Source organism: Asterias rubens, unplaced genomic scaffold (genome assembly GCF_902459465.1).
Source record: "Asterias rubens unplaced genomic scaffold, eAstRub1.3, whole genome shotgun sequence".
NCBI classification, from domain to species: domain Eukaryota; kingdom Metazoa; phylum Echinodermata; class Asteroidea; order Forcipulatida; family Asteriidae; genus Asterias; species Asterias rubens.
The window spans coordinates 10,939-24,688 of record NW_022985788.1 but is presented as its reverse complement, the minus strand read 5'-3'; the positions used below and the strand labels follow the sequence as shown (position 1 = coordinate 24,688).

Genomic DNA, 13,750 nt, shown 5'->3' with positions numbered 1-13,750 from the left:
GACCCCAATGTCTGACACCAAGACCCAGACCATGAACTTGGATAAATCTGAACTGTACACATAAACTGTTTGGGTTTTCCTCCAACATCTAAAACTGAAATTTCTTCATCATCTTCTCTACACAGCTACCTTCAGGGTCACAGTGCTAGTCACTTTTTGAGGGTAACTTTTTTAGCGCCATGAGGATGGATTTGTGCGCTTTATAAGTTTTCATTATTACTATTACTACTTATTTCATTACCAGAATGTAGAATAGTTGACCAAGTTCACTCTGTATGAGTGACTTCTTTGGAGTTGTATTTTTTTCGGCCTCCTAAACCAAAATGTTGCACAAATTGTGTGCTTTTACAAACTATGAATCAAATAGCGAGCGCAGAGACCAATCATTTATATCCGGTGATAATCTGGGCTTACCTAAATGCCTGAGGATTAAGACGTTTATCAATGTTGATGAGCTCAGGAAGATCTTTCTTCATACAGCGTCTGGATTGTCCTAAGGTGTCCACAAAATCCATTCTGAGAAAAAGAGAAAAACAAGGAAAGTACAGACTTTAAATGTAGATTCATAAATACTCCGGACAGTTTCTCTACTCCTATTGGTGGAGAGCGCGTCACGTGCGGGGTGTTTAAAAAAGGGAATAAAAGTGTAGCGACGAGTTCTTGAACGGCCGTTTAAAACCGGCAGGGTCGTTGCCGTGTGATGAAGGCCCGAGCCGAAGGCGAGGGCCTTTATCGCACGGCAACGACCCTGCAAGGTTTTTAACGGACGTTTAAGAACGAGTCACTATTCTTTTATTCCCATTCATAAATGCCCTTTAAACAAAATACAATTATAGACACTTTGACAATTGAGAAGTCGAGGTTTGAAATATTTTTTTCAAAAACTTTGTGAAGAATCTGTTTGATGCGCGTGGGTTGTGTGTACGCGCGCGCGCTTATAAAAAGATTACGCACGCGCTTACATATATTACGCGCTGTATAGCTATGATTTGCGTTCCGCGTGATAATCTTGCGCGCGCACGCGCCTGACACGCGGAAGCCAGCCAGTCTTAAACAGCTTCAGCTGTGTCTTTATCAACCGTTAAAACACCCCCACGTGACGCACTCTCCACCAGTAGAGAAACTGTCCGGGGTATTTACGAATGGTTGATAATGACCAGTGTTTATGACCAGCTGGCTTCCACGTGTCACAAAGTTTTTAAAACAAATATTTCCAACCTTGAATGTTCAACTGTCAAAGAAGAAGAGAAAACAAGGAAAGTATGACTTTAAAATCCACTGAACACCATGGTAGTTACTCAAAGCAATTGTTAGCATAAACACTTACTTAATAACTAGCAATGGAGAGCTGTTGATTTGATAGTATAAAACATTGCAAGAAACAGCTCCCTTTGAAGTAACATAGTTTTTGAGAAAGGGGCAACTTTTCACCCAAGTAATTAAAGACAACAATGGTGTTTTTTCTTTAATTACTCTCTCGCTACTTTGATTGTTTTAAAAGTTTTCACAGATTTGTGTTTGATTCATATGTTGGGACACACCAACTGAGAATACTTGTCTTTGACAATTTAATTACCCAATGTAGACAAATGTGCTGTCACCATCCACACTAAACACTAAACGTGGACGGATTTGACATTGGTCTTAAAAACATGGTTATAAATACTTACTTAGAGATATACCAAGTGAGGATTGCCGAAAGTACTAATACTGCCTTTAAGTGGACAAAGCACCTAAACATTTTCTACAAAGCAAAAATAAGCAGCAAATGAGAGGGGATTTTACGCTCGATTTTCCCCTCGAATGATTTCCTCACCATTGGTCTCGAGGATTGACAGGGCCAGGTACTTCCGAGACCCCCATCTCGTACTCAAGCCCCGCCCTTACTGCCTCCTGTTTTCCCCCTCCCCCTCCCTGGATGACTTCCTTACCATTGGTCTAGAGGATTGACAGGGCCAGGTACATCTGAGGCCCCCATCTCATACTCCAGCCCCGCCCTTACTGCCTCCTGTTTTCCCCCTCCCCCTCCCTGGATGACTTCCTTACCATTGGTCTACAGAGTCGACAGGGCCAGGTACATCTGAGGCCCCAATCTCATACTCCAGCCCCGCCCTTGCTGCCTCCTGTTTTCCCCCTCCCCCTCCCTGGATGACTTCCTTACCATTGGTCTTGAGGGTTGACAGGGCCAGGTACATCCGTGGCCCCCATCTCATACTCCAGCCCCGCCCTTGCTGCCTCCTGTTTTCCCCCTCCCCCTCCCTGGATGACTTCCTTACCATTGGTCTACAGGGTTGACAGGGCCAGGTACATCTGAGGCCCCCATCTCATACTCCAGCCCCGCCCTTGCTGCCTCCTGTTTTCCCCCTCCCCCTCCCTGGATGACTTCCTTACCATTGGTCTAGAGGGTTGACAGGGCCAGGTACATCCGTGGCCCCCATCTCATACTCCAGCCCCGCCCTTGCTGCCTCCTGTTTTCCCCCTCCCCCTCCCTGGATGACTTCCTTACCATTGGTCTAGAGGGTTGACAGGGCCAGGTACATCCGTGGCCCCAATCTCATACTCTGGCCCCGCCCTTGCTGCCTCCTCTTTCCACCTCCCCCCCCCCCCCCTAGATGAACTTCCTTACCATTGGTCTTGAGGGTCGACTGGGCCAGGTACATCCGTAGCCCCCATCTCATACTCTGGCCCCGCCCTTGCTGCCTCCTCTTCCTCCTCCTCGAGTCTTCTCTTCTCCTTCATGTCACTGATGGTCTTCTTCTCATAGTCCACCAGGAAGTGATCTGCAACATCGTCCTCTGGGTAAGACGGAATGTGACAAGATGACTTCAGTATTAGTGATCAGCCATTTGAAAGTTAGATTTGAACAATGTCTGGTACAATGACATGCTTAGCCACAAGGTGTTTTCTTAAATTGAAAGTTCTATGACAATTGAGACAGTTGCTACATCAAATGTTTCAGGGCAAGTGTTTGCATAGTTAGTAAGAGATGCAGGGTTCGGGTCGACACTCGCGAGTCAATAAGCGCAAATACAACCGATTTGAAAAAAGAAAAAAAATCATGATACTTAGTTTTGTATTTACTAATTTTACAAAAATCTTCTGGATAAAACAATTGTTAATGCTCCAGACACCAAGATAAACACCAAGTAAAAAAAAAACCATTCCGACGACCTTGTTTCCATTTTCAGTGTCCTTTGGCAAAAATTTCAGTCCCGAATGGCCCAACATTCAATGAGAGTGCATTGCACACAATGGTACGGGAGTTTGCTCAACTGGAGGTTGCTATACAAAAGCTTGCCCTGAACCAAGACGGGAAGTTAATTCAGAGGTCACAGGTTCAAGTCCCGCTGGTGTAAACCAAAATAAGTAAAGACTGGGTTACAGTGTTCTGTTTTTAATCCTTTAAAGGGTCTATTAGTCTAGACCAGATTCCCAAAAAGGGCTCTAGTTAAGGAAGTGAGCGTCATTTTTCAGAAAAAGTTGGTAACATACCTGATTTAACTAATTTGGGGGTGCTGAATTCGAAAATGGTGGCTACCTAGGCTAATTTTTGGTCCTTCACCCTGAAAAATCAAATTTAAAACAATACAGAAAACCTAGCAGATGACAGACTTTTCACGTGAAAAATAGTCAGGTTCTGCTGTGGTTCCATATTAATGTTGTCAGAATACCACACAGGGCAGGTAACCAGGTGCAGGTCAGGTATCCGTAACAAACTTTTGATTGTACTGGATAGATCTACAACCAAATTGCATAGGTTAGCTTTTAGTGTTCACACTCATGGCTTGAAATTATCTTACCAGTCAAAAAATTTGATTTTAGAGGATTTTAAAGTAACTCATTTTTCGATTACAATCCTCCCCCGTTTTAGAAAGTATTCTCCACAGTTGACGAACCAATCAAACTGTTGTAGGCTAACAATTGAAAAAATAAATCCCAGTTTGTTTGTTTGTTGGCAGTATAACGCATTGTTAGTCGCGTTTGAACACACACGGACAAATTGCACACAAGAAGACGATAGTAAGATTCCGAAACAAAGGACAACAACATTTGTATCCCCTCCATTGATAAAACAATCCACCCCTCTCTTTTCAGCTGGCTGTGAAGAACAAGGAAAAAACAAATATCTCTTTATTCATTATTACCGCTCAATCCACAAGTATAGACTCCTACTTTATTTTTGTGTGTCAGCTAGGACGGTTCCCAGCAATGAATCATTCATGAAAGGTGTGCGTATCTTCGATATTAGCAATCATAGTTTGGAATACAAACTGAGGCAAATTGTTTTGCTAAACAAAAAAGCTTAAGTCAAAAGACTGTTTTAATTTTGGCCAAGTACACCAGACTCTTACTTTGCTTTTCCAGCAATATTTTATTTGGGAAGAACAACAGGAGTTTAAACTTTTAAAACCAACTTCAAGAAAAGTCTTAAACCCCCCAAAAATGGACCTAATCGTCAAAATGTCTAATACCCAGTGGACTTCTTTGCAATGTGATAGTATATGATTTTTGATTTAGATGACTCTGTACATGTTATAGTATAGGGTTTAAGTGGATGCTGGAAAGGATGACATACACTGAAAAGAAGATGCCTCATTGCACCAAGCTGTTGTATGTGTTTCAGTGTTGTTTCAGTACTACAAGGATACCCTCTCCGGTATACTTCTATCATAACATAACATAAAATCAGGTTAATTTTAGGAAAAACACTATTGGATTTTGGGAAATATCAGCTTGAATGGAATGCTTTGATGCGTTGGTTCCATAGAGGCATTTTTGTAATGTCATGTAACTGTATCTCCCCAAAGGAAATTAACATGTTTGTAAAATTATATGTTTGTTTATCAGTTTCCTGAATGCTAGTCCATCTGCATGATGATTTGTGTTTTTTAGCAAGTCACTATTCAATCGAATTGCAATGTGTTGTGTACTATTAATTCTGTACTTTCTTTTATAGAAATGTCTCTGTAAGGACAGGGATGGGAGCCCAAATACTACAAAACATTTGTTTATAATTTATATACATTGGGTTGTTTATTGGACATAATATTAAGTGACATCAAACTGAAACACTTAAAAAAATCGCTTGATTTTCGCACTCTAAGTATCTTGAACAATTCTGACAAAAAAAAAAAGCTGACATACAAAAATAAAGTAGGAGTCTATACTTGTGGACTGTTCAAATAATAAATAACTCTTTATTAGAAAAAACACGAACTCAAATACTTTCAAAATGACATTAAAAGCACCTTTTGGTCCCTCTGAATGTGTAATTTGATTGCAGATCTATCCAGTACACCCAAAAGCTTGTTACGGATACCTGACCTGCACCCGGGTACCTGCCCTGTATAGTATCCTGACAACATCAATGTGGAACCACAGCAGAACCTGACTATTTTTCACGTCAGGTCTGCGTCTCCTAGGTTTTCTGTATTGTTTTAAACTTGATGTTTTAGGGTGAAGGACTAAAAATTAGGTTTGGTATCTATCATTTTCGGATTCAGCACCCCCAAATTAGTTAAATCAGGTATGTTACCAACTTTTACTCAAAAATGCCGCTCGAAGTTTTTTTTTTTTAAATCTGGTCTAGACTATATGTAACTTTTGTAGGACAAAAAACACAATGTCCACAGATTTACACTAAACTTATACAGTTTGAAGATGATGATAGTATAAAGCTTCCCTGAAAATATTACGTGCTGAGGTAATGTTGTTTTTGAGAAATGAGTAAAACAATGTCATAAAAATAATTTTCGTCTCATGAGACGAACATTATTTTAATCATTTACAAACGTATTTTCATGACATTGTTTTACTCATTTCGCAAAAACTACAGCACCTCAGTAAGTACTATTTGAAGGGAAGCTTTCCACTATCATTTTCTTCAAACCCTGTAAGTTTAATGTAAATCTATGGACATTTTAAAAAAGGGACCCAAATCCTTTAAAGCCATTGGACCCTTTCGGTACAGAAACAAAAAAAGTTAACAGATTTACAAATAACTTACAGGGTTTACAGAAGGTAGTGGTAAATAACTTCTCTTGAAATATTATTCCATGAAATGCTTTAATTTTTGAGAAAAAAGTAAAAACAATATCAATTCTCGATAGCGAGAATTACGGATTTATTTTAAACACATGTCATGACACGGCGAAACGCCGGATACAAGGGTGGGTTTTCCCGTTATTTTCTCCCGACTCTGATGACCGATTGAGCCTAAATTTTCACAGGTTTGTTATTTGATATAGAAGTTGTGATACACGAAGTGTGGGCCTTGGGCAATACTGTTTACCGAAAGGGTCCAATGGCTTTAAAGGAAAACGTTGACCTTGGATCGGACGATGAAATGCATTTGATTAGAAAGATATTTTAAAAGTTGAATATAATGATCCACACAAACATGCCTCGAAAGTGTTTTCCTTGTATGCCGTGGACTAAAACACGGTCAGCAACCTAATTAAGGGAGTCAAAAATTTGATTCCCATAAATGGCCAACTGGCCTGATCCAAGGCAACGTGTTCCTTTAAAGATGGGCTCATACATGTGTAGGTCTGCTTGGAATCAGTAGAGAAAGTTGATGGTTAAAAAAAACAGTCACAGGTTCTGTTTAACCCTTTAGGAAAATAAGCGTAAGGGCACAACTCTTTACCTGCTGTCAGAATGGCTCCTTTTGACATCTCCTCCTAGAGCTTTAACTTGGCCTCTAAGGCTGCCCTGAAAACACAACAAAAAAATCAAGTCTTGAAACACTAAAACACACTATCGTTACCTGGTATTTACTTCTTTTGCGAAGGAACATTACAGAATTGGTTTTTGCTAACAGAACAGTTGCTGGCAGTGTAAGCACTTTATGTAATCCACCATCAATACATAAACTGACAAACCTGTAGAAGTTTGAGATCGATCGGCAATCTGGGTCACGAGAGAATAGTGAAAAACCGATTACAAATTTTGCATTGCATCGATGCCAAAGTTAAAATGAATAAAACGCTCACTGAGTGATGAACTTCAAACGCGAAGTTAGAAAATTTATTTCTCATCAAATATGACATTTCAGACAGAAATATTTCAAGGGATGTTTTCTACTATCATCATCATTAGACCGTGTAAGTTTTATGTAAATCTGTGATCTTCACGATTTTTGTTTCTTACCATTTCTGTAATGTTCCTTTAAAGGCAGTTTGGTAATTACTCAAAATAATTATTATCATAAAACCTTTCTTGATTACGAGTAATGGGGAGAGGTTGATAGTATAAAATATTGTGAGAAACAGCTCCCTCTGAAGTGACGCAGTTTTGGAGAAAGAAGTAATTTTCCACGAATTTGATTTTGAGACCTCAGATTTAGAATTGGACGTCTCGAAATTATGCATCTCAAAGCACACCACTTCGTGTGACCATGGTGCAACAAGGGTGTATTTTCTTTCATTAATATCCCGCAACTTCAATGACCGATTGAGCTCAAATTTTCACAGGTTTGTTACTTTATGCATATGTTGAGATACACCAAATGTGAAGACTAGTCTTTGACAATACCCGATGTGTACACAGATGTGTGTTGGGCATTGTATACTCACTGTTTTATCAGAACATAGAGTAAGGACAGAGAACTATCACAGGCAAATCACTCAGGTGGGATTTGAACCCATGACCTTTGCATTGCTAGAGCAGACACATGTATAACTCGGGAAAGTACTGAGTATACAGTGCTTTCATACACATCGGTGTAAACAAATTATATTATTTATCTCCGATGCAAAACCTGGAATATAGGCCCTATTATAGTTAAAACAAACTTTTCTTAAAGTCACCTGGAAGTGGTATTTTTATTCAAAATAAAGCTTTTGTCAACAATCAAAATATGTGTTTTGATGAGTAGAATATGAACAAATAGTTGACTAAGGTTCCAAAAAATTTGTTTTATTTTTATTGTTTAAGAGTTAGGCCCGACCCGAGAGGGCGCTGTCCATGACGTCAATCGAGGCACGATAGTTGAAGAGAAAATGTGTAGTCTGGCCTCGTATTCTGGGTACCTGATCGGTATGATGCATACGTACAGAACTATGGTCACGAACCATGTCTGCACGCACTATGGCTGCTGTGCGGACGGTCCACTCGGATTACCCTGCACGGACAATGGCATGCAGTGCCAACACAAGATAGCTTGGCGCTTGACGATTGGTGTAAGCTAAAAACATGCCCTCAAAGTTGAAACATTACCCAAATTGTTTTCTCATCAGGCAAATGCTCCTTTAAGTTCATCACGTCTTTCAGGTACCTTCTTCGACGTCCCACTAGCAAGAAAAATTGTTGGGATGGTGTCATGTTTCAGAATACCTTTTCTTTTCATGTCAAATGTGTGGTGTATTGTTTTCCGGATTCGAAGCACGACGGTTCGAAGTGTTCGCTGCACAGCGCTGAAAAAAGACAATGGACCGACCACTTTGCAAACTGACCCCATTTAAAGTTGTTTTACTGCATTTAGCAGCAATACACCTGGTCGGCATTGCCGGAAAAATGCAAGAAAAAACTTTTTTTCAAAACGTACAAACTCACGACTAGGACTTGCATGTACTTCCACATGTGTTCGATGTTCGATCAAGGCAAGGTCTGCCTCGATTGACGTCACAAAAGGGGTAGGCGGAGTCACCCCATAAACAATATGTTATTGTTTATCAACATTATACTCTTATGTTTGGAGAAAAAAAAATATTTTTCCAGGTGACTTTAAGTTTTAGCTGTTTTGAAACAGGAAACCCACTTCACAGTCCATAAGAATGTAGGCATGGGTACCATCCACTAGGAGCCACCTACTCCTAGGGCTGAAACAGGGTTACCCCCTTCACAGTGCCTAAGGATGTAGGCATGGGTATCATCAACTAGAAGGCACCTACTCCTAGGGCTGAAACAGGGTTACCCCCTTCACAGTCCCTAAGGATGTACATGTAGGCATGGCTGTCATCCACTAGGAGCCGCCTACTCCTAGGGCTGAAACAGGAAACCCACTTCACAGTCCATAAGGATGTAGGCATGGGTACCATCCACTAGGAGCCACCTACTCCTAGGGCTGAAACAGGGTTACCCCCTTCACAGTCCCTAAGGATGTAGGCATGGGTATCATCCACTAGGAGCCATCTACTCCTTGGGTTGAAACAGGGTTACCCCCTTCACAGTCCCTAAGGATGTAGGTATGGGTATCATCCACTAGGAGCCACCTACTCCTAGGGCTGAAACAGGGTTACCCCCTTCACAGTCCCTAAGGATGTACATGTAGGCATGGCTGTCATCCACTAGGAGCCGCCTACTCCTAGGGCTGAAACAGGAAACCCACTTCACAGTCCATAAGGATGTAGGCATGGGTACCATCCACTAGGAGCCACCTACTCCTAGGGCTGAAACAGGGTTACCCCCTTCACAGTCCCTAAGGATGTAGGCATGGGTATCATCCACTAGGAGCCACCTACTCCTAGGGCTGAAGCAGGGTTACCCCCTTCACAGTCCCTAAGGATGTAGGCATGGGTATCATCCACTAGGAGCCACCTACTCCTAGGGCTGAAACAGGGTTACCCCCTTTACAGTCTGTAAGGATGTAGGCATGGGTATCATCCACTAGGAGCCACCTACTCCTAGGGCTGAAACAGGGTTACCCCCTTCACAGTCCCTAAGGATGTAGGCATGGGTATCATCCACTAGGAGCCACCTACTCCTAGGGCTGAAACAGGGTTACCCCCTTCACAGTCCGTAAGGATGTAGGCATGGGTATCATCCACTAGGAGCCACCTACTCCTAGGGCTGAAACAGGGTTACCCCCTTCACAGTCCCTAAGGATGTAGGCATGGGTATCATCCACTAGGAGCCACCTACTCCTAGGGCTGAAACAGGGTTACCCCCTTCACAGTCCCTAAGGATGTAGGCATGGGTATCATCCACTAGGAGCCACCTACTCCTAGGGCTGAAACAGGGTTACCCCCTTCACAGTCCCTAAGGATGTAGGCATGGGTATCAACCACTAGGAGCCACCTACTCCTAGGGCTGAAACAGGGTTACCCCCTTCACAGTCCCTAAGGATGTAGGCATGGGTACCATCCACTAGGAGCCACCTACTCCTAGGGCTGAAACAGGGTTACCCCCTTCACAGTCCCTAAGGATGTAGGCATGGGTGTCAACCACTAGGAGCCACCTACTCCTAGGGCTGAAACAGGGTTACCCCCTTCAAAGTCTGTAAGGATCATCCACTAGGAGCATGGCTGGTGGAGCAAAATGCACTACCTTCAAAACTTTTTTAGGGAATGAAACATGCATCTTACATTATTTACCTTGATTTATCCAATGCATTTTCTTCTTCTGATGTAAGGACTTTATCCTTCTCAGCTCGGGACTGAACTCCGTCATTCTTCTTGGTCCAGATACTTGCTTTCTGAAAAAAAAAAAAAAAAACCAATAACCACAAGGAAACTGACAGGGTAAAGTTTTGAATAATTTTGATTGGAACTTGAAATGTTAAAGACAGTGGACACTATTGGCAATTGTCAAAAACTAGCCTTCACAGTTGGTGTATCTCAACATGCATAAAATAACAAACCTGTGAAAATTTGATATCAATCGGTCGTCGAAGTTGCGAGATAATAATGAAAGAAAAAACACCCTTGTCACACGAAGTTGTGTGCATTTAGATAGTTGATTTTGAGACCTCAAGTTCTAAACTTGAGGTCTCGAAATCAAATTCGTGGAAAATTACTTCTTTCTCGAAAACTATGGCATTTCAGAGGGAGCCATTTCTCACAATGTTTTATACCATCAACCTCTCCCCATTACTCGTCACCAAGAGAGGTTTTACGCTAATAGTTATTTTGAGTAATTACCAATAGTGTCCACTGCCTTTAACTTGAGTTTGATTGCTTAAAGGGTCTGGGTACTTTTTGTAACACAAAACACGAAATCCACAGATTTAGATTAACTTACATACACCGTTTGAAGATAATGATAGTAGAAAGATTTCCTTAAAATAATTACTAACTTGCTGAGGTTCTGCAGTTTTAGAGAAATGAGTAAAACAATGCCACAAAAAAATAATGTTTGTCTCAGTTTTTGCCGTAAAAAGTATTTTAATACTTTTTACACTTTTTACAGCAAAATTGCATTTTTATCATAACTGGTTTTTAATACGTTTTTACATGCTGAAATAATTTTCACTGAGACGAAGATTATTTTTGTGACTCAGGTTTTACTCATATTATTTGCGATAAAAAAGTGCGACAAGTGCAATTGGTTCTTTTACATGCGTTACACAACACATGGGACCAACAGCTTTACGCCCCTTTCGAAGGACGAAGCAATGGTGAAGTGTCTTGTTTAAGAACACAAGGGTCGCGGCTAGGGATTCAAACCCACACTCTGCTGATCAGAAACAACAAAGTTTGAATTCAGTGCTCTGTACTGCTTGGCCACGACACTTCCATGGGGGTGTCAAACATAGGTGAACATGGTAAATAACCACCTTTTCAGACAGAGTCTCATTTCAGTTCATCCAAGGTCCAGCCTACCTTAGGAACAGGTTTAGCCTTGACTGTAGTAGAGTTCTCTTGAAGTTGTTCTTTGCCGAGTGCCTCTTGTTTCAGGAATAACTCTGCTTTCAAACCCACAAGCTGCAAAAGAAGAAAGTGATCACATTGATTAATGTCAAATTATTAACTCCAGTCTCCTGACGATGACTAGAGCAAGGTAGTCGGCTTGCCATGCAATGCCTAGAATATATTCATTTCTGTTTTAGTGTGAACTTTTTGGGGGGTGTTTCATAATAACTTGGGTAGCATCTCAGCATGAAAAGTTGGTTTTCCATTAAAAAATTATTTCACCTCCTGAAACTGAAAAGCTGAAGGTTCCTACTTGGATATCCATGGTCTACATATTTTACAGTTACACAAAACGTTGAGCGATTGAGTCACTCGATCGTATTGGTACATTTTTCAATGTTCCTTAATTTTGTTTTTAATTCTTTATTTAAAAGCCAGAATAAACTTTAGGTTTTTTGTATCTCAATTTAATCAGTGAAAAACTTCATGATGGACCATGTTCTGAGTCTGTGTTCAGTAGAAAGGGTAGAAGAGTTGACTTGTAGGCCTAGATGATTGTATAGGGAAAAGTTTCTGTATCACACGCCACCACTTTTTCATTCAATATGAAATAATATCAAGTCTAATTAGGCCTACCTCAATGAGATAATGTAGGCCTACTTCTAGAAACTATAAGGCTCCCCTGTGAGCCTTATGTAGGGGTCACATAATTATTTAGGGCCTTCTTAACGCTTTACGTTTTTCAAATCAGCGTTGATGAGTGAAAGTTTTATGACCGTTAGCCAGCCAAAACTGAAGTTTCCTGTGTACTGTACAACTAAAGCTTTCCCCAACCTACTCAATATACATTCATAATGCTTGTATTTCCTTTTTGTTGAGTGAAATTAAAAAACATCGTCAAAAATTACAATTTTCTGCATGAAAAGTGGTGGCAGGGAAACGGATGTGGGTCATTCCATGTCAAATCAACCAGTGGTCCCCAGGTGACCCCCTCAGATTTTGATGAAACTTCACCAGAATGATTGGATGTGGCTCAAATGAACACATACAAAAAAGCTAAGTCATACTCCATGTCGTTTTCGAGATATGATCCTTTGAAATTTGGTCGAGGCGGCCATTTTGTGCGCGCTCGAGTCGCAAAATGTGGTTTTTGTGATAATTTCCGACTTTGAAAACTCATAATTTAGATTTTGTACCAGGTAGAGAGCTCAAACTTTGTATTCCATCTTACTTTTTGCCAAATTTCATGAATCTGCACTCAATTTAAATGTATCTCCTTTAATTTTCTAGTTATGGTCACCCAAAGTAGGCACTTTAATCAGCCGAAAATGTTTTTTGTGATAATTGGGGTCACCCTGTGCCCACATGAGGGGTCAAATGAAACCTATATTCCCTAGTTATTATCTATGGGTGCATGTCTTTACCCATAAGCAATTATAAGCTCACCAATGCATTCTTTTAGAAATAGCATGGACCCAAAGTTGGTTCCAGCCAGAAAAAGGTCAAAAAGACCCCGCCCGTCTTGACCCCGGTTGACCCCGCGATCAATTGAAACACTTTTTGAAATTGATACCAGTTAAACATATATATTATATCTACTTATACACCAATTTTCAGCTTTGGCACTCAACTCCTTCATGGTGTGGTGGCAATTTGAATATTATATGTTTTTGGCACATTTTATGGTAATATCATACAGTATACAATGTACATGTACATTCATGTACACATGTACAATACATGGTAATAATATGTTTGAAGCTTGTGTAACTGTTTTTGTTCTGGCTAGCAAAAAAGTAAGTTTATTTGTGTTATTGTTTTTAGAAATGGGTTGATGATGCATGTTTTCAACTGCAATAAATAATTTAAGACAGGTACCTCAAAGTGCTGCAAAAATCTCCTAAACACACACAAAATATTGGAACAATACCCCAGTATGGAACCATACCCCAGTATACCGTGTGGAGTTTCACTTGAAAAATGGATCAAACCACACAATACAAATTAAATCTGCCAGTACTTAACACTCACTGTCTGTCATATTCTTCTCTGGTTTATACCCAACCCCAGTCCCCTTTGTTTCCTCCATGCTATATACATGTTTATGCTGGTTAAACTTTCCAATCACATGGGTACCTCATTTGCATAAACGCTGGTATTACTTTCCATACACTACT

At 40.6% G+C, this 13,750-nt stretch overlaps 1 long non-coding RNA gene across 4 annotated transcripts; it reads right to left on the bottom strand.

The window, feature by feature from the left end:
* Window positions 1-10: 10 nt before the first annotated feature.
* On the bottom strand, window positions 11-11,642 carry LOC117306690. Of its 4 annotated transcripts, XR_004520972.1 has the most exons (6): window positions 11,544-11,642; window positions 10,317-10,417; window positions 6,650-6,714; window positions 3,493-3,563; window positions 2,627-2,795; window positions 11-516 (listed from the first exon to the last, which is right to left on the bottom strand). It is a non-coding gene; the product is annotated as an uncharacterized LOC117306690 (long non-coding RNA). The 4 variants fall into 4 exon arrangements; XR_004520971.1 differs by lacking the exon at window positions 3,493-3,563; XR_004520970.1 differs by lacking the exons at window positions 2,627-2,795; window positions 3,493-3,563.
* Between the last annotated feature and the right edge of the window lie 2,108 nt (window positions 11,643-13,750).